The 23,959-nt window shown below is 38.6% G+C and overlaps 1 protein-coding gene across 3 annotated transcripts in view; it reads left to right on the forward strand.

Annotated features, from left to right (window-relative positions):
- The first annotated feature begins 549 nt into the window (after positions 1-549).
- Positions 550-23,959, forward strand: part of LOC118752767 (DNA-binding protein Ewg-like) — a 34,620-nt gene continuing 11,210 nt past the window's right edge. The window contains exon 1 of one of the 3 annotated variants that reach the window (XM_036487637.1): positions 550-871. The gene's annotated coding sequence lies outside the window, so the exon portion shown is untranslated. Of the gene's footprint in view, positions 972-23,959 lie in introns of all 3 variants that reach the window. The other 2 variants (XM_036487636.1, XM_036487638.1) reach the window with 2 other exon arrangements.

Here is a 23,959-nt window from a genome sequence, read left to right on the forward strand (position 1 = left end):
CCACATATTAAATATGTACTTTAATTCTTAAAATAAAAAATGCTTAGCGCAAAGCAGCAAAATAGAACACACAGCAAAAATTTAGGAGTGCGTTTATATAATTAAATTTATTGACAGTAGTCCTTCGTTGCATGAGTTGATTTCTTCTGTATGTTTTTGGCTACGTACTATGAGTACATACATTCATACATATGTATGTACACACTCGGCTCGTATCCAGGGGGCACGGGTATCCACCTATGTATATACACCCCATACACATAAATACAACCAAATTTACATGCATACATATCTATATACATAAAACACATTTGTACATACATACATACATATGTACGTGATTCTCACCTACCACCGAACAACGTGTCGCGCAAGCTTAAAATACAAGTGACACCCGACTGGTATAAGGGAGCGGAGCGGTCAGTCGCACGAGTAGCTTAAGGGTGCAGTGCATGCGCCATTGTCTAGTCTTTAAGGGCAGCAAATTGGGGTGGGTGGTAGTGGGAGTAGGCGCAATTGTTGGTGGCTGCGCTGGTGTACTTCGCATTTCAGTTGCACGACTTCACACCACGTCGACAGTGGCGTTTGCTGAGAGCACCATCAATAACATAAACAACAGCAATAAAAGAAAGCAACCTACCGACCGGCCGCCCGATGCCTTTGCCGACGCATGGCAATATTGATTTTTCCACCTCTTCCAGTCGTTTTTCATACGCTTATATGCTGCGCCGTCTCTCAGTCTGTGGGGTGGTTCGTCGTTGTGTGGAAGTCTTTGAGTTTTGGTTGTCGGGCCAGTGCGTTTGCGTTAATGATTTGTGAAAAATGCTAAAACAATAGTGAAATGAAATTGTGCGCAGTTGAAACTTTTCAAGTAAGATTTTTAAAGAAACGTGCGATAAACCTCTGTTTACTACGCCTGTCTGCCTTCGTTACCAAAAAACAAATAAAACCAACAGCGCGCGTATATCTATGTATGTATATACAAATATGTGTACGAGTATACATACTATGTACAGATGCAGAAATGTGTGTAGAGTCTGTTTTTACTTTTGCTTTGTTTAATTTCATCGATTTTTATCGGCGCTATTGTTTTTTACGAACGAACATTATATTTACGTATGCACATATGTATATACATACGTACATTCATACGAATAATTATGTATATACATACTGTCTCACATGCATACATACTATAAACATATGTCCATATCACTGTTATACTAAAAGACTGGCATAACTCAAAAACTAAATTTTCGTTATCTTAAAGCATAAACAGACGACAGCGTTGATCCGGATCAACTCGGGAATTAACTGCAGTTGATCCGGATTAAGTCCGAGTTAATCCGGATAAACGCTGCCGTCTGTTTAAGCTTTTATGCTTCATATTGTGTAAAATCTTGAACAGTTTCCGCGTGAGTAGAGAATATTAATCTTTATTTCTTTAATTTCGGGAGTGAATTGAAAACTTCGTTGAAAAATTCCGCTTTTGGCTTATGACATTTTTTTTAGTAAATGTATGTATGTACAAGTACTTCCATATGTATGTACATACAAATGCATATACAAATGCATATACAAATGTATGTACATACAAATGCATATACAAATGTATGTACATATATGCTCAAACAAGTACAGGCATAAATACTTACATGCATATGTATGTATGTACGTATTGTATTAACATAATTTGTGTAAAGTTTTCTGTTTGTTCTAAAGTGTGTTGTTTTTTATTGGTAACTAAGTGGCATTTTGTTGTTGTTTCCTTTGCCGTAAAGTAATCTACGCAAGCGCAAATGTTTATGTAATGAAGTTCCTCGCTGAGCATTGGCCTCATTCTCTTATCTGTGGTGTGCATACATACATATGTATGTTTAGTACATATTAAAATACTTTTTATGTCGTTGCTGAATAACAAAACGCGAACAAATTTTAGCAGCAGAATGCATATATTATACATAATATATAACATAAAATAAAACTAAAAGCAAAACAGTCTTCTTTTTAACATTTATAATAGTATGCTAGCAGACCCGACAGACGTCCTACATAAAATTAGTTACTTATCTACTGGATCATAAAAAAAATACTGTTCAGGAAATTTTTATTTAAAATGTAGTCATTCATAGCCAGTTTTACGAAAGTAATTTAAGTGAAAAAACATTTTTTTATTTGAATTTAATATGAAAAATGGCTGTTAGAGTTTAAACCTTTGCGCTCGATTGTCGGCATATCGCTCCCCAATTCACAGCTGCAATCGAGGTGTGTTAAACAAGGTGTGATTGACAAAAAATATAAACAAGTGATTCAAAATTCATAAAAAATTTTTTCAATTTAACTTTATAGGATGGTTATTCTTAGAGCAATGTCAAATTCAATCACTTTTTGTTGAATACATTTTAGGCCTGTATGCAGCTCTCAAGAAAAGCAAAAACTCCATATAAAATGACGTACAAGAAATGGCTATGAAGTTTTCTTATAATAATAATAATAATCCCAACGGTTCTTGAGTCAAATTTCCTTAAGGCAGTACGCAGTTCTTAAGGAATTTGCTCCGCTTTCTACTACGGTTGTCTAAAGTTTTTTGTGAAAAAAGAGCACAAGGCTACCCATGTTTGCAACAGAAATATATGCCCGTTCCATTATTTCTTGAGGAAAGAGTGAGACAACAGGCTGTGAAGTACCAAAAATGTCAAAATTCCTTGGACACACACACACGAAATAATGGCAATTTTTTCTAGACCGTTTTCTTGAGAGCTGCATACAGGGCATTTGGCTGCAATCAAAAAAGCCTGTAGTTTTAGTTCACCATGGGGGCAAACTGTATATACAACAAATAATGCTGTAAGAGAAACTTATGGCCCTATTATGTATGGCAACTGGTGTCTAGTTGCTAGTCTAGTAGCCGTGGCTACCACTATCGTACTTTGTATTATGTATAGCGATTTATCTCAGTGTACAGAAAAACGCAGACAACATCAGATTTTTTTTTTGTTAAACGCATTGGAGCAAAGTCGTCAATTACTTTCAAGGGTAATTTCTACCGACTTGAAACTTGCACTTTGTTTTACTAAGATTGAACGGGCTACAATACAAAACTGTACACTCAAAAATTTTCAAGAAATTCTGGATACAAATTTTGAAATTTTGATGAAAATTGTTTGACCTTTTGGGATTCTTATATAAAGTGTGAAACTTTGATTTATATGGTTTATGTTATAGAATGAACTATATTATCACAAATAATTAATGAAAAAAATTTCGCATGAAAATAATTGTGAATTTTATATTACAACAAGGTGTACACTTACATTTGACACCGACTGTATGTATATGGATTTATTTTTAGCACTTTTACACGTTTCATTTGCATCCACTGGGGCAAATTAAATTTTTTACAGGGTTTTTACATACCCAAAAATACGATAATACCGTATTTAAATTACTTTTAAATTTTTTCTTTATTTTTTCATAGCACACATAGAATTGCTTCCGGAAGTTCCCATACAAAATTGACATTTCAGCCGGCGAAAAGTCAAATCAAAATTTCACGAAAAAGTAAAACTGGAATAGATTTAGCTTTTAACGCACACCGTTAAATTTTGGTTAGTCCTATACAACTTGCATGTTTAGGAGAAATATTTCACAGAAAATTGACGGTTTGCGTGAGAATTAGTTTGGCCTGTAAGACTTCAAGCTTTGTTCAGATATGCTAAACCTGGTGAATTTCCTGTGCAACACTCCCAACCTTGCCTCAAAACTTGCTATGTGGCCTTACTGATTTTGATTTCTCCTGTAAGGCATCTATTCATTTTCCACTGCCCGCTCCACGCCTGTTTTTTTTTGCCAAAATTTGTTTAACACAAGTTAAGTTAGTTTTGTTGCACAACCATACCTAGGATGGTCTGCAATGTTATTAATGGTTGTAAAAGTCTATTTTAAGATATTATTGTATTACAATCCTAATTGCCTGCTAATACGTAATTTAGAAGCCTCATTGTTTTGTAGGGTTTGAATCTCCGTTCGTATGATACCTATTTTCTAGCGAATTTTACTAAAAATCGTGTAACAACCGTATAAAATCTTTAAAGTTGCATAAGCGTAGGTCTGGGTCAAAAGGCCTTCACGAAAACATGTCGATAAACGCACAAACCAATTTAGGGGGTTCGAGTTGGAATTGCCGTGCAATTTACAAATGCTTAAATTAAGCCTTTAACAAATCCAGAATTGTTTATTAAAATAAAACTGGTGGTCACAAAAAATTTTCTCATAAAGCTTTCAATACTTAAATACTTAAAAAAAATTAAAAATGTTTTGAGAACACAGAAGATAAAGAGATCTATAGTGAATTCCCCCATCAACAATTAAGTTGTTCTAACTAGGATCGCTAAAGTTGTATGTATAAACTTTTGGTCCATGTTGTATATAGTAGTCACATATTTTTCTTCAGATTTTTATTTTAAATATTTGTTTATAAAAATATATAATATTCTGCAACAAAAACCACATAAATCCACGTTTCAATCTTTGTGGAACATTAAAAAAAATCAACAAACTTTCGTAGAAATTTCTAGTTTTTCCATCTAATTTCAGTGCAATAAAGAGCAAGTTTCAAGTGGCTACAAAATACCGTTGATTTTTGGCAATTTTTTGTTGAGGATGTCAGTCATTTTCTTCCATACAAAGTACCCAGCAAAAAAACAAGATTACCACAGAAGTTAAAATGGAATCGAATTAGGCGATGGAAATCGCTTAGCCTTTCGCTTCAAGAAGGCATTATTTTAACATGGGCATGTAATTGGCGGTAAGCCCTTACCCGCAATATTACCTTCGAACGAAGGGAGAACGCATGGATAAATAGAATCCAGAGAAGCGAACAAAGAATGCCTTACAGAGAAACTACTGTAGAAAGCCTAGATAGGTACATACTTATGTACATATATTAAATTGAAAACAGAAAATACAGATTAAATGATTAAAATTTTTATAAATTAGTTTTTATACATACATACATATGTATGTGTTTAGGTATTTAGATCTTACTTAAAAATCGGTATGCACATTAGACTGTCCCAAGAATATATGGAAAAAAACTTGTTTGCAAATTTTGATATGATATTTGTGCTTTTTAGCCTAAATAGCATATATATGAAGTTTTATGGCCATAGGCTAACGATAACCCGTGCCGACTTTTAGTTAAAGTTTTAGTTAATAACTTGAACTAAGGCTGCCAAATCGTCCATGAAAACTTTGGAAATGCAAAAAATCGAAATGTTTCCCACATTTGAACGCATTTCTAGTAAATCTGCATCTTTAAATTTTTAAGAGGACGACAGGATTTCTCCTAAGGACATCGAAAAAAAATCTTAATCGAAAAGTATAGCGGCTTTTTAACGGTGTATTACAAGACTGCAAAACGATATGTTTTCTATTCGAATAATTTGTGTATGTCCTGAAGGATTGCAATTGTAGAACATTTTTTAATAGGTGTGACAGGGCGTATGATGAACATTAAATGATTAAATTTAACTTTAATTTAAATTTGTTTCCTCATTTAAAAAAATACCTTTCATAATACTAAATAATCAAAATAAATAGTTTTAGTCTTTGACATGTCCCCTCGGGTTGATATAATGGTTGTACTTCCGTATGACATAAAAAAAATTTAACTAAACCTAATTTTCATATCGTACTGATTTACAACAGTTGAACAGCCTGAAGGGACATATAAAATAAGAAAGCATATGATTTGGTTTATTTTCAGGAGATACACAAATTTTTCTACTAGAAAAGATACATACACATGTACGGCAGAATTTCTCGCAAGGACATCGAAAAAATTAATCAATGGAAAAAGCATAGTGGATTTGAAGGGGTGTATTACAAGGCTGCAAAACTATATGTTTTTAGTCGAATAATTTGTGCAGTTCCTGAAAATTTGCAATTTTATACCATTTTTTAATTAAATTTTTATATTCAACTTTTTTAACAAATTCTTTTCCTCCTTTAAAAAAATGCATTTCATAATATTAAATAAACAAAATAAAGTGTTTTAGTGTTTGACATGTCCTCTCGGGTTGATTAAAGAATAAATGTGGCAGTATTAATTAGAAAATTTGAAAAATATCCTTTGAAATTTTTATCCTTTAGTATCCTTATATATATTAATAATATTTAAATTAAACTAAGATTCTTCAAAACTCATTCAAAACTAAAAATCTTGAAGGATAATATTTTTAAAGGACATTTTTGACATGTTCCAGAAGGATAATTGAAAACAAAAGTTATAGTTAATCTTGTTTCGAATTCTTCTTTTATTTGATACCCATATCTCTATATTTTGTGTAAACTTTTGGAAATATATTATAATATATGGTCCTTTGGAAAAAATCCTGCCTACCAGGTAAAAAGCCAAAAACGCAGATTTACTAAATATTATGTCCTAATACTGTAGGGAGTATAGTAATACCGTCTTATAAAGAAGTCAAATGAGTAAATTAACAAAACACGCTAACTGCAACAAGCTTATTTTGATAACTTTGACTGCAAGTCGGCACGGGTTGCCGTGGTTATAGTTGCATAAATTTTGATTCGGATATTTTTTAAGATAACACTAATGAAATGAGGGGGTATGCGTCAAAAAAAAAACAATGTTAGTTTTTTGGGACAGTCTAATGTACATACATGCATATTTAATTAAACTTAAAATTGTACTTCCTCACTCATGTACTTCACTTCATTGACTGACTTCAACTTCGCTGTAAATTAAACAAAGTAAAACATGATTTTTATGAGATTGAATTTTCCACAGAAAGTAACGGTAGAAGAGAATTTTTGAATATTCACTTTACAGCGAAATTAATGAAATCTTGTAGAACATTCTGCTCTGCATTACCAGCAATGCCTAAAAGAAGCGAAAAAATTAGAAGGCATTATAAGGCAATCCGTTCTAGAACACGTTACCACTAAAAGCGATTACCGATTTTTTGCTGGGTATGTTCGACCATTTTGACGTAGAATGCGTCGTACGTTTCGATCATTGCACGAAAATTACTGAAGCGATTTCAAAGAAAAGTGTGGCGTTTCAAAGATAAAATTCCAAGCCTTACGACAGATTCATTTTTGTATGTAGTCAATTAAATATTGGCTTATTTTGTGGTAAATTTTGAGCCTTTAAAGTGCTCTAGCAACTTATGATTTGCAGACATAACTTTCGGTATATAGGTTCTTTGGAGCAATTGAAATATTATCGTGTATAAATTTTATATAAATTCAACAAATATTGAGCATTCTAAGACAAAAAATTGTTGAAAAAAATAGCAATTTTTTTTTATTACGAGAAGGCTCGAAACCGCTCGAATGATTTTGTTTTTGTTTTCTTTAGTGTTTCAAGTTTTTTCCTTTCGTTTGGTATATGGGAAGTATTGGGTGATATTTTCGAAGTATGTTTATTTTATTCAAATATATGGGCATAAATGATTTTTCATATAAAAGCACTTGTAAACACATGTTTGCGCTGGAAGTGACATAATTAGACAAAAAGTGTGTGTATGTGTTTCGGCTTTTGAGCAACAGATGTCGCAATATTATAACCTAATCGCAGCGTATGTATGTAAATACATACATACGTAAATATGTTGCTTGTAGTTAATGTTTTTCTTTTCTTTTAGTAATCTATGTGTATGTATGTATGTATGTATGTATGTACATATTTACTACATATGAATGCATAATACGCGAAAACATTTTCGTCATATCAGATATGTAGATACTGTTCGTTCGATTTTACAAAATAAGGTATCAAATTAAAGGGCTTGGCCTGCGGATGTGCAATAAATAAGTTAAATCAATTATTTCACTATTACTTAGTATCGATCGAAATGGGTTTGAAAAGGCTTTATTTCTTAATTATATGTAGAAGGGTTGCCACCTGTTTCAAAAAGCAAGTTCGACTTAAATAAAGGCAGAAAATTTAAATGTATATCCTGATATGGATGTGAGACGAAAGAGGTTGCGGTTTGAAAATATTTTGCAGAGGATTGCCACCTTGTTACAAAGTTAGTTTCTAAACTGCATGTAGGGGGTTGTCACCTGATTTTATAATTTAATTGACTTTGAATTAAGAGTATTAGATAATTTAAATATGTATCACAATACAAGTGTCAGACGAAAAAGGTTTAACGAGGTTTTGGTTTAAAAATAATTTGAACAGGATTGCCATCTGTTTGAAAAGTCGAATTAAATTACATTTTATGAAATAATGAAATATTGGCGTCAAACAAGGGAGTATTAGGAAATATTTAGTTTGAGCATTTATAATATTAAAAAGGGTTTCCACCTGTGTAAAAAATTAAACTGAAATTATTTATTAAGTCAAATGAATTGTTAAAGTGTGGGTATAAACTGTCATGGGTTAAATATGTTTTTTTTTAACTTTATTTCGCAATATGGGTGTTTCCAGCGGAAGGTCCACCACGACAAAAAAAATAAAAGTTTTATATCTAACGTATTTACGGGCCGATTTGTCTGCTTTTTAAAATATATACTGGCTATGTAAGAAGAATCATGTTTGCATGAATTGGTCTTCCTAGGTGGTGCGAAGGTCGAGATATTTCGAAAAACCGTATTTATGGTCCGATTTGGTTCGAATTTGGCGCATGTGGTTGAAACATAATAAATCATAGATTTCTAATAAATTGACCCTGATTTGGCGCTGAAGTCAAAATATAAAGTATATTCTACATAAAATACATGTTTTATTTGCGTTGAAAATTCATTTAAAAGCAATATTAACAAAAATATAACGATGGAAATTTATGTCACGTGACGAACCGTCACGTCACGTTTCACACTTGGTGTTGTAAAAGAGAATTGAAACAATTTGCATTAATTCAAAAAACTCTAAAAAGAACTAGAATTGCTCCAAATCATATCAAAATAAGTTTCATCAAAATAGCCTTCCACAATTCGCAGTTTTGCGATTTTGTAAGAAAAGAAAAAATCAACTTCCATTTTTTGTCACGTAACGGACCTCTCTTTAAATGCTTATATTTCAGGACCAAGCAGTTCGATTGATTTAATTTTTCGGTTAAATATAGAGCTAATTACGTGCTATACAATGGCCCAAAAAAGTTAAAGAAAACAAATGGTATACTTTTTTGGATCACATTGAAATCGTACGACTGTCACGTGCGCCACCATGGGAATGCCTATATGTGTTTCACTCGAAAAAGGTTTGACAAGGTTTTGGTTTTAAAATATTTTGAATGGGGTTGCCACCTGTTTTAAATTTAGAATTTAATTAAAGAATGCATAAGTTAAGTGAAATTTTAAAATATGACATGAAACGACGGTGGTAAGGTATCCTTAGTTTGAATATATAGAATATTAAAGAGGGTTGCCACCTGTTTGAAAAGGTAAACTCAAATTATTTAATAAGTTAAAGCAATTATTAAAAGTATGGGTATCAAATAAAATGGGTTTGAAACGGCTTTATTTCTGAACTGTATTTAGGAGCGTTGTTACGTATTTAAAAAATCAAATTTAACTTAATTCATCATGCACATGAAATAAAGGGTGAACACACCAAAATTGCGACACTTTGGGAAACTTATAACTCACCTAAAAAGGTTTCAATATTTTGAAACTCAAATGCCATGAGTAGACCATGACCTTAGTTTCACGTAGGAGAAATTTCATTTGAATTTGATTTTTAGTTAAGTTAAAAATGGCAACCGAGTTAGAAACGAAACAAATTATTTTGCACGAGTTTATAAATAATCCGGCCTTAAGTGCGCGTAAAATTGCCAAAACTCTCAAATTGCACCATTCGACAGTTTGCAGGGTTTTGAATCGGTACAAGGAAGGTCTGGCAGTTACCAGAAAACCTGGAAGCGGGGGTGAGCATGGTCAAAGTGATAAAAACAGTGCTCGAAAGGTCCTCAGTGCGTTTTCGCGAAATCCGAAGATTTCGTCGCGTTCTGTTGCAAAATCTGTTCGTAAATCGCAGTCTTTCGTGCAAAAGGTAAAGCGAAAAGCTTCATTGAGAAGTTTTAAAGCTCAAACAGCGCCAGATCGAGACGCAAAGCAGAATGTTACAGCTAAATCCCGCAGCCGGAAATTGTATGAATCCCAAATTACAAAATACAAATGCATTGTTATGGACGACGAAACCTACTGCTTTCAAAATTTCAAATATATTGCTGGTGAAGATTTTTATACTGCCGCAAGTCGTCAAGAAAGCTGTAAGCAGAAAAGGAAGTCCAAATTTCCAAAAAAATACATGGTTTGGCAAGCTATTTGTTCCTGTGGCCGTAAGGGCAGCCCTTATTTCACATCCGGGACAATGAAAGCTCAAGTTTATCGGGATGAGTGCCTAAAAAAACGTCTTTTGCCATATATCAAGAGACATGGTACTAGACCACTGTTCTGGCCGGACCTGGCAAGCTGCCACTATGCCAAGTACACATTGCAGTGGTATAATGCAAACAACATCAATTTTGTACCTCGCGCCTGCAATCCACCCAATAGCCCAGAGCTACGCCCTATTGAGGAATATTGGTCAATCGTGAAAGGGATATTGAAGAAGACAGGTGAAACTGTAAGAAATATCGAAGAATTCAAAACAAAGTGGTTGTGGGCGTCTCGTAAAGTCGATGATGCACTCGTGCAGAAGATGATGGCGCGTGTGCGACGAAAAGTCCGATCACTTGCATATGGAGCAAATAATAACTAATATTTTAATGTTTTAATTATATATAAACTTCAAAGTATTATACTAAAAAAAAAATATTTCAAAGCCTTCTAGTTTCTTTCTGGTAGTAATTTTTAAGTGTCGCAATTTTGGTGTGTTCACCCTTTATGTAGGTACCGCAATATTACACGCAAGAGATTTGTTTATTTCTTAACTACATTTAGGAGGGTTTCCAGCTGTTTCAGAAGTCTTAGCTAACTTCAGCACAAATCCGAAGATCTAGGCTAATATAAAAAGTAATACAATTTAACTTGAATGTGATCTTAATAATATCACGTATTCTACGTTTAAGCTTAGCGGCTGTGGCTCTGTCACAGCCTGCAGGTCAAGACGAAGGCGCTCGGTTGATCCATTTTATTTATATGGACAAAATGAGCAACACCTTCAACAATAAAAATTGTCTAAAATCAACGGTATTTTGCACTTTATTACGCTAAAATTTAATTAAAAAGCTCGAAATTGTTACGAAAGTTTGTTTATTTTTTAATGTTGCACGAAGATTGAAACTTGAATTTATATGGGTTTTGTCAAAGAACATACTAGGTATGTAGGTAGGTAGATGTGGCTGCCACTGCTGCGCAGGGACACACATAGGCCATGAAATGAAAGCCCGTTGTAGTACCACGACTAAGAGTTTTTCCTCCCCCCATGCTAAACCATTTTGAATCCTTGACGAAACTTGTTAGGCATGTAGGGTTTAAATCTCCTAATTTGTCAAGGTCACTAAAGAAAGAATACCCCAGAAAGCGCAATCTGCTTCTCGATAATGCCGGGCATCTACAGAGAAGGTGGAGAACTGTCTCCTCCTCCTCTTAGTTCTTGCAACTTCTGCAGCATCTATGGTAACGCACTCCGAGCCGTTCTGCATGTCCGCCTATAAGGCAGTGACCCGTTAGAGCACCGATTGTATGAGATATATCCTCCCTCTATAGAGAGTATAAGCTTCGAAACCTTTTTCGATCCCACCTAGGCCAAGTTTGCCTAGAAGTTCGACAGGTCGTAGTTTGCATCCATCTCTCGCTCGCGCGTGCATAGATAAATTTACTTAAAAGCAGCTTGCAAGTGGCGAAGGGCATACCAATGCGTTATTTGCCCGGAAGAATCTGTTTGGTCGTAACCCCCTTCGCAAGTTCGTCCGCCATACAATTACCCTCAATGTCCCTATGACCGGGAATCCAAGTGAGGTTTAGACTGTTCTGCTTAGCCATCTCTTGCAGATATCGGCGGCAGTCTAGCACAATTTTTGATTTAATCGTGACGGAGCTCACATCTTTAATTGCCGCCTGGCTGTCACTAAAGATTAACACCTCTTTACCTTTTAAATCAGTACGAAGTTCGTTTACAGCCTCCATTATTATTGAGACCTCAGCCTAGGAGACATTACAGTAGTCTGGTAGTCGAAATGAACGGCTCAGGACAGGGCTTCAGGAATAGAACCCCCCTCCCACTCCGCCGCTCATTTTTGAACCATCTGTGAAAATTACTATACTGTCGGTGGAGTATAGTAGTTTTCTGCCCATTACTCCCTGCTTGGGATTTTTATGACGAAGTTTCTATCCGGAACCAGAGTTTCAACACAACGGTCTGTACAGTCCGGAAGAAAGCTATATTTTTTCTGAATGTAGGAGTGACCCAGAAACCCCGATTCCCATTGCCCTGTCTCTTTTAACCGCAGTGCAGCAAGAGATGCCATCTGCTGGTTCACTAGATCTAGTGGGAGAATATCCAAAAATACATTAAAGGCATCATTTGGCGTTGTCCGGATTGCTCCGCTAATGCAGATCATAGTAATCCTCTGTAATTTGCTGAGTATATTAAGATTTGAGGCCTTGCTCAAGGCCGGCTACCATACTGTAATTCCATAAAGGAGAATCGGTCTAACCACCGCTGTGTAGATCCAGCGGCATATACTCGGGCTCAAACCCAAAACGCTGGAGTATGTTTTCCTTCCAGCTCAGTTTTTTGTGGAGAATGACCCCTAAGAATTTTGCTTAACAGTCACCTGGTTAGTTCAGGCGGAGTAAGTAGCGGTGTTTCTCGTAAAGAGAAGAAGTACCACTTTCTCTGAATTGACGCAGAGGCGTGGACCATCTTGATACATCACGAAGTGCAATATGCATCAATTCGCACAGAGTTTGCTACGTCATCCACATAAGCAACAACATCTCCCCATTTCGTCTCTCGCAAGAGAGAAATTACGGTTAAGTTCCAAAGGAGTGGCGCGAGCACGCCACCCTGTGGTGTGCCCCTTGTCACATATCTTGAAGCCGAGTACTCACGACGTTTGCCGTGATCATGCTGCACATTATTAGCCTTATAAACTCCACCAGAGAATTGTCTACCTCTGGTCCCCTCAAGGCTTGTATTATGGCCTCTGAGCTTATATTGTTAAAAGCTCTTTGTAACTGAAGGATTTTTCAATAAAACTGACCAGGCTATGTATCGCCGTCTCCGTGGACTTGCCCTTCAGATAAGCATGTTGATTGTTAGACAGTAGTCGACTATCGATGGTGTAAGACAGGTAGCTCCTTTCTAGGGTTTTAAGCACAAAGGAAGAGGGGCTAATAGGTCTGATATCCTTTGGATTTGTGTGTGAAGCCTTACCGGCTTTAGAAATAAATACACGGAGTCAGATCTCCGGTATGTAGTTTAGCTTAAAACAGGCCCTGAAGATGTTCATAAACCAACTTACAAAGGTTTCAAGCGTCGTAGCCAGTTGTGCGGGAATAATCCCATCCGACCCCGCCTCTTTATAGAGCTTAAAGCTTTGTATCGCCCAAGCAATCCTCTCCCTTGTGACAGGAACGTTTACTACCCCACTCGAAGGAAGGTGTACAGAGCCCTCTGTTTGCGAAATGTGTGTCCAAGAGCAGTCCTACCGTTTCCACTCCCGTCGTGGTCCAGGAACCGTCTTGCTTCTGCAGAAACCCGATCTTGTTCGAGGATCTCGACAGTATTTTTCTTAATCTGATAGTCTCGGAAGTACCCTCGACACTACTACAGAAATCCCTCCAGGAAGACCTCTTGGCCTCCCGCAAAGCCTTCTTGTACTCATGCCACAACTGCTTATATCTTTGCCACTCAGATTTTTTGATTTTCCGCCGTGCGTCCAACTCTCGGGACCACCAGTGGGGTTTTCGCTTTCCCCTGGGTCTAGGGTCACGACAAGCCTTAGCCAAGGTTCTGAACAAATCCTAGTAAAAGAGTTAGCCATGTTCTCCAACTCCGGTGCCGGATATGGTAACTTACGTTCCAAAGCGTCTTTGTAGATTTCCCAGTGGTGGGGTGCAATAAGGCCATACGCAATAAAGCCATATTGGAAATAAAGCCATATATTTTTGGTAATAAGGCCATAAATTCGATATGGCTTTATTTCCAATTACAATTGGTAATTAAGCCATATGGCTTTATTTCGCTTTGAAATTTTTATGTTTCTTTTATTTGAACAATGGAAAAAGTTCGCAACAAAACTACTAAACCGCCTTGAACTACAACGTCACCTTAAACATGCAATTACTCTCCTTCGCGTCCAGCCGCGCCGCGCTCCGCCGTTCACGTAAAAATATGGCTTTATTGCCATATGGCTTTATTGCGTATGGCCTTATTGCACCCCACCTTCCCAGTCTGTATTCCTTAAGTTCTTTCGAACCTGCGGAGCGGTAAGAGAAAAGTCCACAATCGTCTTAATATATCTATGGTCGGAAAAAAAAGTGTTCGTTAAGAACTCTCCAGCTTTTAACCATATCTAAAAAAATTGTCGTTACATAGCGTAAGGTCTATGACCTCCTCACGGTTTTTCATAACAAAACTAGGTTCTGAACCCTTGTTATATATCACGAGATTAGTTGCTAAAAGGTAGTTAAAAAGATACTCACCTCGACTATTGATGTTCGAGCTCACCCACTGTACATGATGAGGATTAGCATCGCCTCCGATCAGAAGGAAATCTGTGCTGGATTCGTCCACCAGTTTGCGCAACAAATACTGCGGAGGATCCTCTGCCTCATAGGGCATGTAAATGGAGACAAGCACGATTGACACGCCTTCTATCTGCAGTATGGTACTCGACTTTGCCATTAGACAGGCCGTAATTTTACCTCTATTTCGCTCCATAAGAAGCTTAAAACCCACCGCGCTCAGGCCACAGACCCTTGAGTTATTCACCCAGGGTTCTTGGATGAACGCGACATCGACGTCGCCGTTGTACAGGCGACTCAAAAGAGAAGCTGAGGTTGCCGTAGATCTGTGGAGGTTGATCTCCAGCACCCTCATTTGAGGTTCCTGCCACCTCCTCCACTGCTACGACGTCGTCCTCACCATCGTTGATTACCAGTTCCTCCTCGCACATCCTCCGCATCGCCAATGCGAGGTTGGATTCCGAGGAGGCACTGCTCTCAGCGTCAGAGAGATCATCCCCCTCCGGTTCAGGCACCTCAATGTCCATGTCCACTGAGGCATCAGAGGCGCGCTGCGCGTCCAGGCGATAGACCTTTAGGGTCACCTCGTCGAGGCCGTAGAAGACTCGGCCCTGTCTCCTCTCCAGAGGCTCTATCGAGTCCCCGTTTAGAGACAAGACTACTTGTCTCGCCGGTCCATCTGGGTCTTCGACCCGTAGGACCCTCCAATCGCTCGTTGGAAGAGCCGGATTGATAATTTGCAGCATCCTAAGGATGCTCTCCGGCGATGATGGCGTGCCCGGCAGCCACGCCCTGGCCCTAGGCCTCACTGGAATGTCTTTCCAGTCCACCACCTCCATATTTGCTCCAGGATAGACAGCTCCCACCTTTGCGACGGCGGCCTTATACAGCGCCACCGACATCGCATCATCAAAAGCCACCACCTTGAAGTGGCCCTGGCTCCAGCCGGCATCTCCGCATGCGGGCGCGGTTCCGGGGTTCTCCAGCAAGACTTCAGAAATGACGTTTGCCAGAGCTGTCTTCACCCAGCTCCATTGGTACCGAGGAATGGAGCCGAGTTCGTTGCCGCGGCCAAGAACCCTAATAAAAGGGTCCTGTCCCGCCATAACGCCCGTTATCATGGAGCGGCCTGAAGTTGCCCCCAGAGCCGCCCCTTAAATGCCCTCCATAGGGGTAGAAGGCGCATTAGGCGCTTGCGCCTGTGCTGCCTTTCCCCTAGCTGGGGCGTTGTAGTCACTATCCCATGGGGATCTATGAAAACAGGAAGGCCATGCGGTGGGCCAGATTCAGTGCAAAAAACGGGATGGCGTGACAACCGTTACCTACAACCACCAACATAACGGCGACGAGATTGGAACGTACTTCGAGGCCTGCCAGGGTTTCAATGGGACGGAGGCGTTCACAGCATTAGCCCGTAAGCCATTTCTGAAGGGTGTCACCCCTACATATTCAGGTAAAAGAATACCGCAACCACCAGCTCAAAGCGAACAAAATAAAAAATGTTATGGAATTGGGGTTAGTCCGTGGACGAATGTAGGGTCAAGCCAGGGGAGATGTTTCACCTTCCTTTATCTGTTCCCCAACAGGTTGCGGTTAACAGTGCCACCAACGTGAAGGAAAAGGAGGAGATTGATAGCGAGAGGTGTAAAGCATCACATCCGAAGATCAGGCGTCGCGTTGCACTTCACTACCCTTTAGGCACCAAGAACATACTATATTTTTATAAATAAATAAATATAATAAAAAAATATTTTGGTAAAATGATCAAATCTTGTCAATATGTGAGTGTCATAAAGTTATAATAAGCACTATAGGTAAAGTTTTAGGTTTGAAACTATGTTTGGGAACTTATACGTAATAAATATAGGATAGGATAGATAGGATTATAGTAATTTTTAATGGTTAACTTAAATAAATTCCTTTTTTCACAGTAACCGTTTACATACGTTTGTACTTATTAGCTACGACAACTTAATAGCAAGTCTAAGTGCCGATCAGAAATACGCGAATGCCTCTTTGCCTTGTCCGTCTTCTAATGTATTGTCTCTTCTTCTTCTTTATTGGCACTGTAACCGCCCAAGCGATTTTGGCCGAGTCCGAAACAGCATGCCAGTCATTTCTCTTCTGTGCTAACTGACGCCAATTGGAAATGCCAAGTGAAGCCAAGTCCTTTTCTACCTGGTCTTTCCAACGCAGCATCGCGGCCCGCGTTGAATACTTTCAGAGCAGGAGCGTTTCTGTCCATTCGAACGATATGGCCAAGCCAGCGTAGCCGCTAAGTTTTAATTCGCTGCACTATGTCTATATCGTTGTAAAGCTCATACACCTCATCGTTAAATCGTCTGCAGTATTCGCCATCGCCAACGAGTAAAAGTCCGTAAATCTTTCGAAGAATCTTTCTCTCGAAAACTCCCAGAGCCGCTTCATCAGATGTTTTCACTGTCCATGCCTCCTCGCCATACACCAGCACAGGCATGATGAGTGGCTTATAGAGTGTGATCTTTGTACGACGAGAGAGGACTTTACTACTCAATTGCCTACTCAGTCCAAAGTAGCACTTGTTGGCAAGAGTGATTCTCCGTTGGATTTCAAGGTTGACGTTATTATTGGTGTAAATGTTGGTTCCCAAATAAACGAAGTCGTCTACTTTTTCAAACTTGTAACTGTCAACAGTGACGTGGGTGCCAAGATGCGTATGCTCTGTCCGTTTGTGTGATGACAGCAGATACTTCGTTTTGTCCTCGTTCACCACCAGACCCATTCGCTTTGCTTCTCTATCCAATCCCGAGAAGGCAGAACAGACGTAGCCCTTGTTTTTACCGGTAATATCGATGCCGTCGGCATACGCCAGCAATTGTACGCTCTTGTAAAGTATTGTGCCTGAGCGGTTAAGTTCTTCTCCAACATCAAATTAAAGAAATCATGCGAGAGGGAGTCACCTTGTCTGAAACCTCGTTTGGTATCAAGCGGCTCGGAGAGGTCCTTCCCTATTCTGACGGAGCTGGTGGTATTGCTCAACGTCATTTTACACAGCCGTATTAGTTTCGCGGGGATATCAAATTCAGACATCGCGGCATAAAGACAACTTCTGTTCGTGCTGTCGAAAGCGGCTTTGAAATCGACAAATAGATGGTGTGTGTCGATCCTATTCTCGCGGGTCTTTTCCAAGATTTGTCGTATTGTGAATACCTGATCTATGGTGGTTTGCCAGGCCTAAAGCCACACTGATAAGGTCCAATCAGTTCGTGTACGGTGGGCTTCAGTCTTTCGCACAATACATTCGATAAGACCTTATAACCTATGCTTAGAGGGCTGATTCCGCGGTAGTTGGCGCGTATGGCGGGGTCGCCTTTCTTGTGGATTGGGCAGAGCACACTTAAATTCTAGTCGTCGGGCATGCGTTCATCTGACCATATTCTGCATAAGAGTTGATGCATGTACCTTATCAATTCCTCGCCACCGTACTTTAGTAGCTCAGCTGGCAGGCTGAGCAGCTTTGTTGTTTTCAAGCGCGCTATCGCTATTCGTACCTAGTCATAGTCCGGTGGTGGATCATCGACTCCATCGTCATTGACTGGGAGCTCGGGTTCGCCTTCTCCACTAATTTCAGCGCTGCTACCATTCAGTAGGGTGGAAAAGTGTTCCCTCCATAATTTAAGTACATTCTGGACATCGGTCACGAGGTCGCCATTGTTGTTCTTACAGGAGTTCGCCCTGGTCTTGAAACCTTCCGTAAGTCGCCTAAGCCTCTGGTAAAATTGCGTTTTTCCTGTCGGCTAGCATTTCAAGCTCTTCGCACACACTTATTTCGGCCTCTCTCTTATTGCGGCAAATACGTCTCGCTTCCTTCTTCAGTTCCCTACAACGGTCCCACATTTTAAATTGAACAGCTGGCTGACGTCTGATCGGCTAATCTTAGTTTAAACCAGCCAGCTCGGGAGTTTAAACTAAGTTTAAACCACAGACATGCACTGAAAAACTGGCTCTTAGTGTCAGGGCTGCCAACTTGGCTCAAACCGTGCCATTTTTGGCCCTATTTTACATCAAATGGCACTTTTCAAAAATAGTAATATTTCAATATATTTTTGTGAAATCCTTTGCGTGTACTTCTTTTTCTCAACTAAAATTTTCTAATTTCTAAAGATTATTCAACTGGTTAATCTTATTTTGGCATTGCACTTTTGCTTTAGAAATGTGGTTCTTATTTTATTGCTAAATGGGAAGGATTAAAAAGGATGACACCTTTTTTGGCACTTTTATTTTTCTATTTGGCACATTTTGGCATTTTTTTATCCTCAATATGGCACCTCATAGCTAAAGATAGTTGGCAGCACTGCTTAATGTAGCTTAATGGCAATTACAGGCATGTGAAAATTAATAGGGCACGGCATTTTGACCAGTTTTGGCTATTTTTCCATTGTTTGTTTAATGTTTATTATTTTTTTTTTTTGTAAAAATAGAACTCATTGTCTAACAAAAACCAGACAAGTCCAAATTTCAAACTTTGTAGAAAAATTCAAAAAATTCAACAAAATTTTACAACAACAAACTTTTTAGGACATACTGTACCTTGCGCCCAGTGTGTGTTGCCTGTGGCGACCTTCACGCATCCGCTTCTTGCAAGGCTATCAAACATGATGTGGCTGTAAAGAAATGCAGTAATTGCGGAGGTAACCACACCGCCAATTATAGGGGATGCCCTGTATACAAAGACTTAAAGTCTCACATGAATCAGCGCAACACAGCCGTACGCTCTTCCACCCCTCCAACTAGCTCTTATACATACCAACACCTCACGCCATCAACCACTACACCAGGAGCCTTTTTTGCCAATGCGCAGCGAGTTCCCAACGTTTCTTTTGCCGACGCGTTAAAACTACAAACGCAGCCAAGCACGGCGAAATCAAACTCCAATCAAGAAACAAATATTCAAAGAAATAATACTGAGCAAATGCAGCCGAACCCCCCTACTTGTGGCATAGAAGGAATGATATTGAATCTTACTCATTGTATGACTCAATTCATGTCTACTATGCAAAATGTGATTCAAGACCTCATAAAGGCTCAAAACCAATTGTTGCAAATTTTAGTGAATAAAAAATGAGTGAATTGAAAATTTGCTTATGGAATGCTAACGGTGTAAACCAGCGTAGATTAGAACTCAGTCAATTTCTCACTGAATACAACATAGATGTTATGCTATTGTCCGAGACACATTTAACAAATAAATATAATTTCTCCATACCTGGATACAAATTCTATGCCACAAATCACCCAGATGGTAAAGCTCATGAAGGCACAGCGGTTAGAAATCGTCTAAAGCACAATATTCTAGAGTCAAAAGCAACAGCCTGTCTGCAAGCAACTACCATATGCTTACGAAACCGCGACCGAGACTTGAATCTATCGCCTATTTATTGCCCACCGCGATTTTTAATTTCTGAAAATGACTTTAAAGATTTCTTTGATAGCCTGGGTAATAGATTCCTGGCAGGAGGCGACTTCAACGCAAAGCATACGTACTGGGGATCACGCCTTATCAACTCAAAAGGGCGGCAGCTATACAATACCATTATAAACAGGCACAATAGACTAGAGGTCACATCTCCTGGTAAACCTACTTACTGGCCTACCGATATAAAGAAGATACCAGACCTAATAGATTTCGCAATTACAAGAAACATATACAGAAATAACATAACAGCAGAAACTCTACCTGAACTATCATCCGATCACTCCCCTATATTAATAAAACTATATGAACAGACCCAAAATATCGAAATTGAGCCTCGTCTAACTTCAAATAACACCAACTGGCTTAAATATAAAAAGTACATCAGTAGTCACCTTAAATTAAACGCTGCACTTAACTGCGAGCGTGATATAGACTCCCTTGTTGAACATTTTAAAGAAACCTTTACTACAGCCGCTGGCCAGGCAACACCAAATCAAGTCCAAGTACCACCTACGCATACATCAGTTACAAATACCGAAATAGAAAAACTTGTGGCAGAAAAGCGGCGCCTAAGAAGACAGTGGCAGAGCCATCGCTCACCAACCTCACAGCTACTGTATAAAGCTGCCAGTAGAAAACTGAAACAAGCACTCAAACGTGCAGAGGATCGCAACTTGCAAAGGTACATTAAGAAGCTTTCCCCGAATTCTACTGAAAGATACTCTCTATGGAAATCGCTAAAATACTTCAAACCACCAGTGGCTACAGAAATGCCAATTAGGAACCAATGTGGAACCTGGGCTCGTAGTGAGCAGGAGAGAGCCGAGTGTTTTTCACACCATTTAAAGAATGTGTTTCAGCCAAACTGTCCAACGAACAACTTCAGGCTGCCACGGCTAACCAAAAATACACACCTAGCAAGACGAACTCTTTAGAAGTAAAAGCTATAGTAAAGCAGCTTAATCCAAAGAAATCGCCGGGAGCTGATTTTATAACTCCGAAAATGCTAATAGACCTACCGAATGTTGCACTAGCAATTCTTTCTGACCTTTTCAACGCTATCCTCAAATTCGGTTACTTTCCGAAATCATGGAAAAGGTCGAAGATAATCATGATAGCCAAACCTGGAAAAGACGAAACACAGCCGTCCTGATACAGACCAATAAGCTTACTGCCCTGTCTTTCCAAAGTATTCGAAAAAGTACTCCTATCAAAGATATCTTCCTTTCTCCATGAACGCAATTTAATACCAGCACACCAATTTGGCTTCCGAGAAAAACATGGTACAATTGAACAAGTTAATCGAATTACAAATGAAATCAGAAGGGCATTTGAGCTCAGAGAGTACTGCTCTGGAATTTTTCTCGATGTGGCACAAGCATTCGACAAAGTGGCACGACGGTCTTATATATAAAATTAAAAAATTGTTGCCGCCGGAATTCCACAAAATATTTGAATCATACATAACTAACAGAAAATTTGCTGTTAAAGTATCTAATTTCAGATCAGAAGACATGTCGATAACGGCTGGCGTTCCTCAAGGTAGTGTACTCGGGCCTATGCTGTATATCATCTACATTTCAGATATTCCAACTAGCAAGAATATACTCACATCCACCTTCGCTGATGATACCGCCTTAGTAAGTCGTAATAAATGTCCCAACAGAGCTTCAGGAGTACTAGAGGAACATTTACTACGCATAGAAGAATGGCTGGCAAACTGGCGCATAAAAGTCAACGAACAGAATGTCCATATTCCACAAGCCAATGAGGTGACATATCTAGGAATACACTTGGATAGGAGACTAACTTGGCGCAAACACATATCAACCAAGATTACACAAATGAAGCTAAAGTCAGCTAGCGTGAACTGGCTTATAAACAGTAAATCAAAACTGAAAGTAGATTATAAAGTACTTGTATATAATACAGTGATTAAGCCTATATGGATGTATGGTATTCAACTGTGGGGTACGACCTGTGCAACCAACATTGACAGGATCCAAAGATTCCAATCTAAAACGCTAAGGGCCTTAACGGGAGCACCGTGGTATGTCCGCAATGAAAATATACATAGAGACCTTGGTATACCGATGGTTAAATCTGTAATCGACAGCAGCAGAGAAAAATACAAGATAAAACTGCGTAACCACACCACCCAAATCCACTGGCAAGTGGCCTGTGCAACACAACAAATATAACACGCCTGCGAAGAAGAGATCTACCAGCCTTTAATTGAGCGACGTTAAACCAACAGGGCTCAACCCCAGGGTTTGAGCTACATTATTGTAAAATTGGACGTAAGATTTTTAAACTTGTTGTTAGGCTTAATAAAGGGTGAACACACCAAAAGTGCGACACTTAGAAATTACTACCAGAAACAAACTAGAAGGCTTTGAAATTTTTTTTGTATTATATAACTTGAAAGTTTAGATGTTATTTAAATGTTAAAATATTAGTTATTATTTGCTCCATATGCAAGTGATCGGTATTTTCATCGCACACGCGCCATCATGTTCTGCACGACTGCATCATCGACTTTACGCGATGCCCACAACTACTTTGTTTTGCACTCTTCAATATTTTTTACTGTTTCACCTGTTTTCTTCAAGATTCCTTTGACAATTGACGAATATCCCCAATAGGACGTAGCTCTGGGCTATTGGGTGGATTGCAGTCGTGAGGTACAAAATTGATGTTATTTGCATTATACCACGGCAATGTGTCCTTGGCATAGTGGCAGCTTGCCATGTCCGCCTAGAACAGTGGCCTACTCCTTATCTGTTGATAAATGACAGAAACCGCCTTTTGAGCCACTCATCCCGATAAACTTGATCATTCATTGTCCCGGATGGGAAAAAGGGCTGCTCTTACGGCCACAGGAACAAATAGCTTGCCAAACCATATGGTTTTTTGGAAATTTGGACTTCAGCTTACAACTTTCAGGGGCATCTTGACGACTTGCACCAGTATAAAAATCTTGACCTGCAATATATTTTGAATTTTTAAAGCAGTAGGTTTCGAAGTCCATAACAATGCAGTTGTATTTTTTAATTTAGAATTCATACAACTTCCGAATTCGGGATTTCGCTGTAACATTCTACTTTGCGCCTCGGTCTGGCGCTGTTTGACCTGTAGAACATCTCAATGAAGCTTTCCGCTTTACCTTTTGTACGAAAAACTGCGATCTCCGTACGGATTTTTCAACATAACGCGACAAAATCTTCGGATCTCGCGAAAACGCACTGAGGACCTTCCGAGCACTGTTTTTATCACTTTGCCCATGCTAACACCCGCTCCCTGGTTTTCTCGTAACTACCAGGTCTTATTTGTACCGATTAAAACCCTACAAACTGTCGAATAGTGCAATCTTTAATTATTAGCAATTTTACGTGTACTTAAGGCCGGATCATTTATAAACTCGTGCAAAATGGTTTGTCTCGTTTCTAAGTCGGTTGCCATTTTTAACTCAATTAGGAATCAAATTCAAATGAAATTTCTTCTACGTCCAACTAAAGTCATGGTCAACTTATGGTATTTAAATTTCAAAATATTGAAATCTTTTTGGGTAAGTTATAAGCTTTCCAAAGTGTCGCAGTTTTGGTGTGTTCACCCTTTAGATGTAAAACAAGTAATTTTTAGCAAAAAAAACCGACTTCAACTCCCATATAAAAAATATATATATATATATATATATCTCATGATCCACTGATCGGATCTCAACCAGATTAGTATGGGACCACCTCTGAGACACTACCTTTCCGATGCAAAAAGAATTATCGAAATCGGTTGACGTGGTCCAAAGTTATGCGGTAACATACATAAAAAAAA

Source organism: Rhagoletis pomonella, unplaced genomic scaffold (assembly GCF_013731165.1).
Source record: "Rhagoletis pomonella isolate Grant_MI unplaced genomic scaffold, Rhpom_1.0 Rhpom_scaffold_01829, whole genome shotgun sequence".
NCBI classification, from domain to species: Eukaryota; Metazoa; Arthropoda; class Insecta; order Diptera; family Tephritidae; genus Rhagoletis; species Rhagoletis pomonella.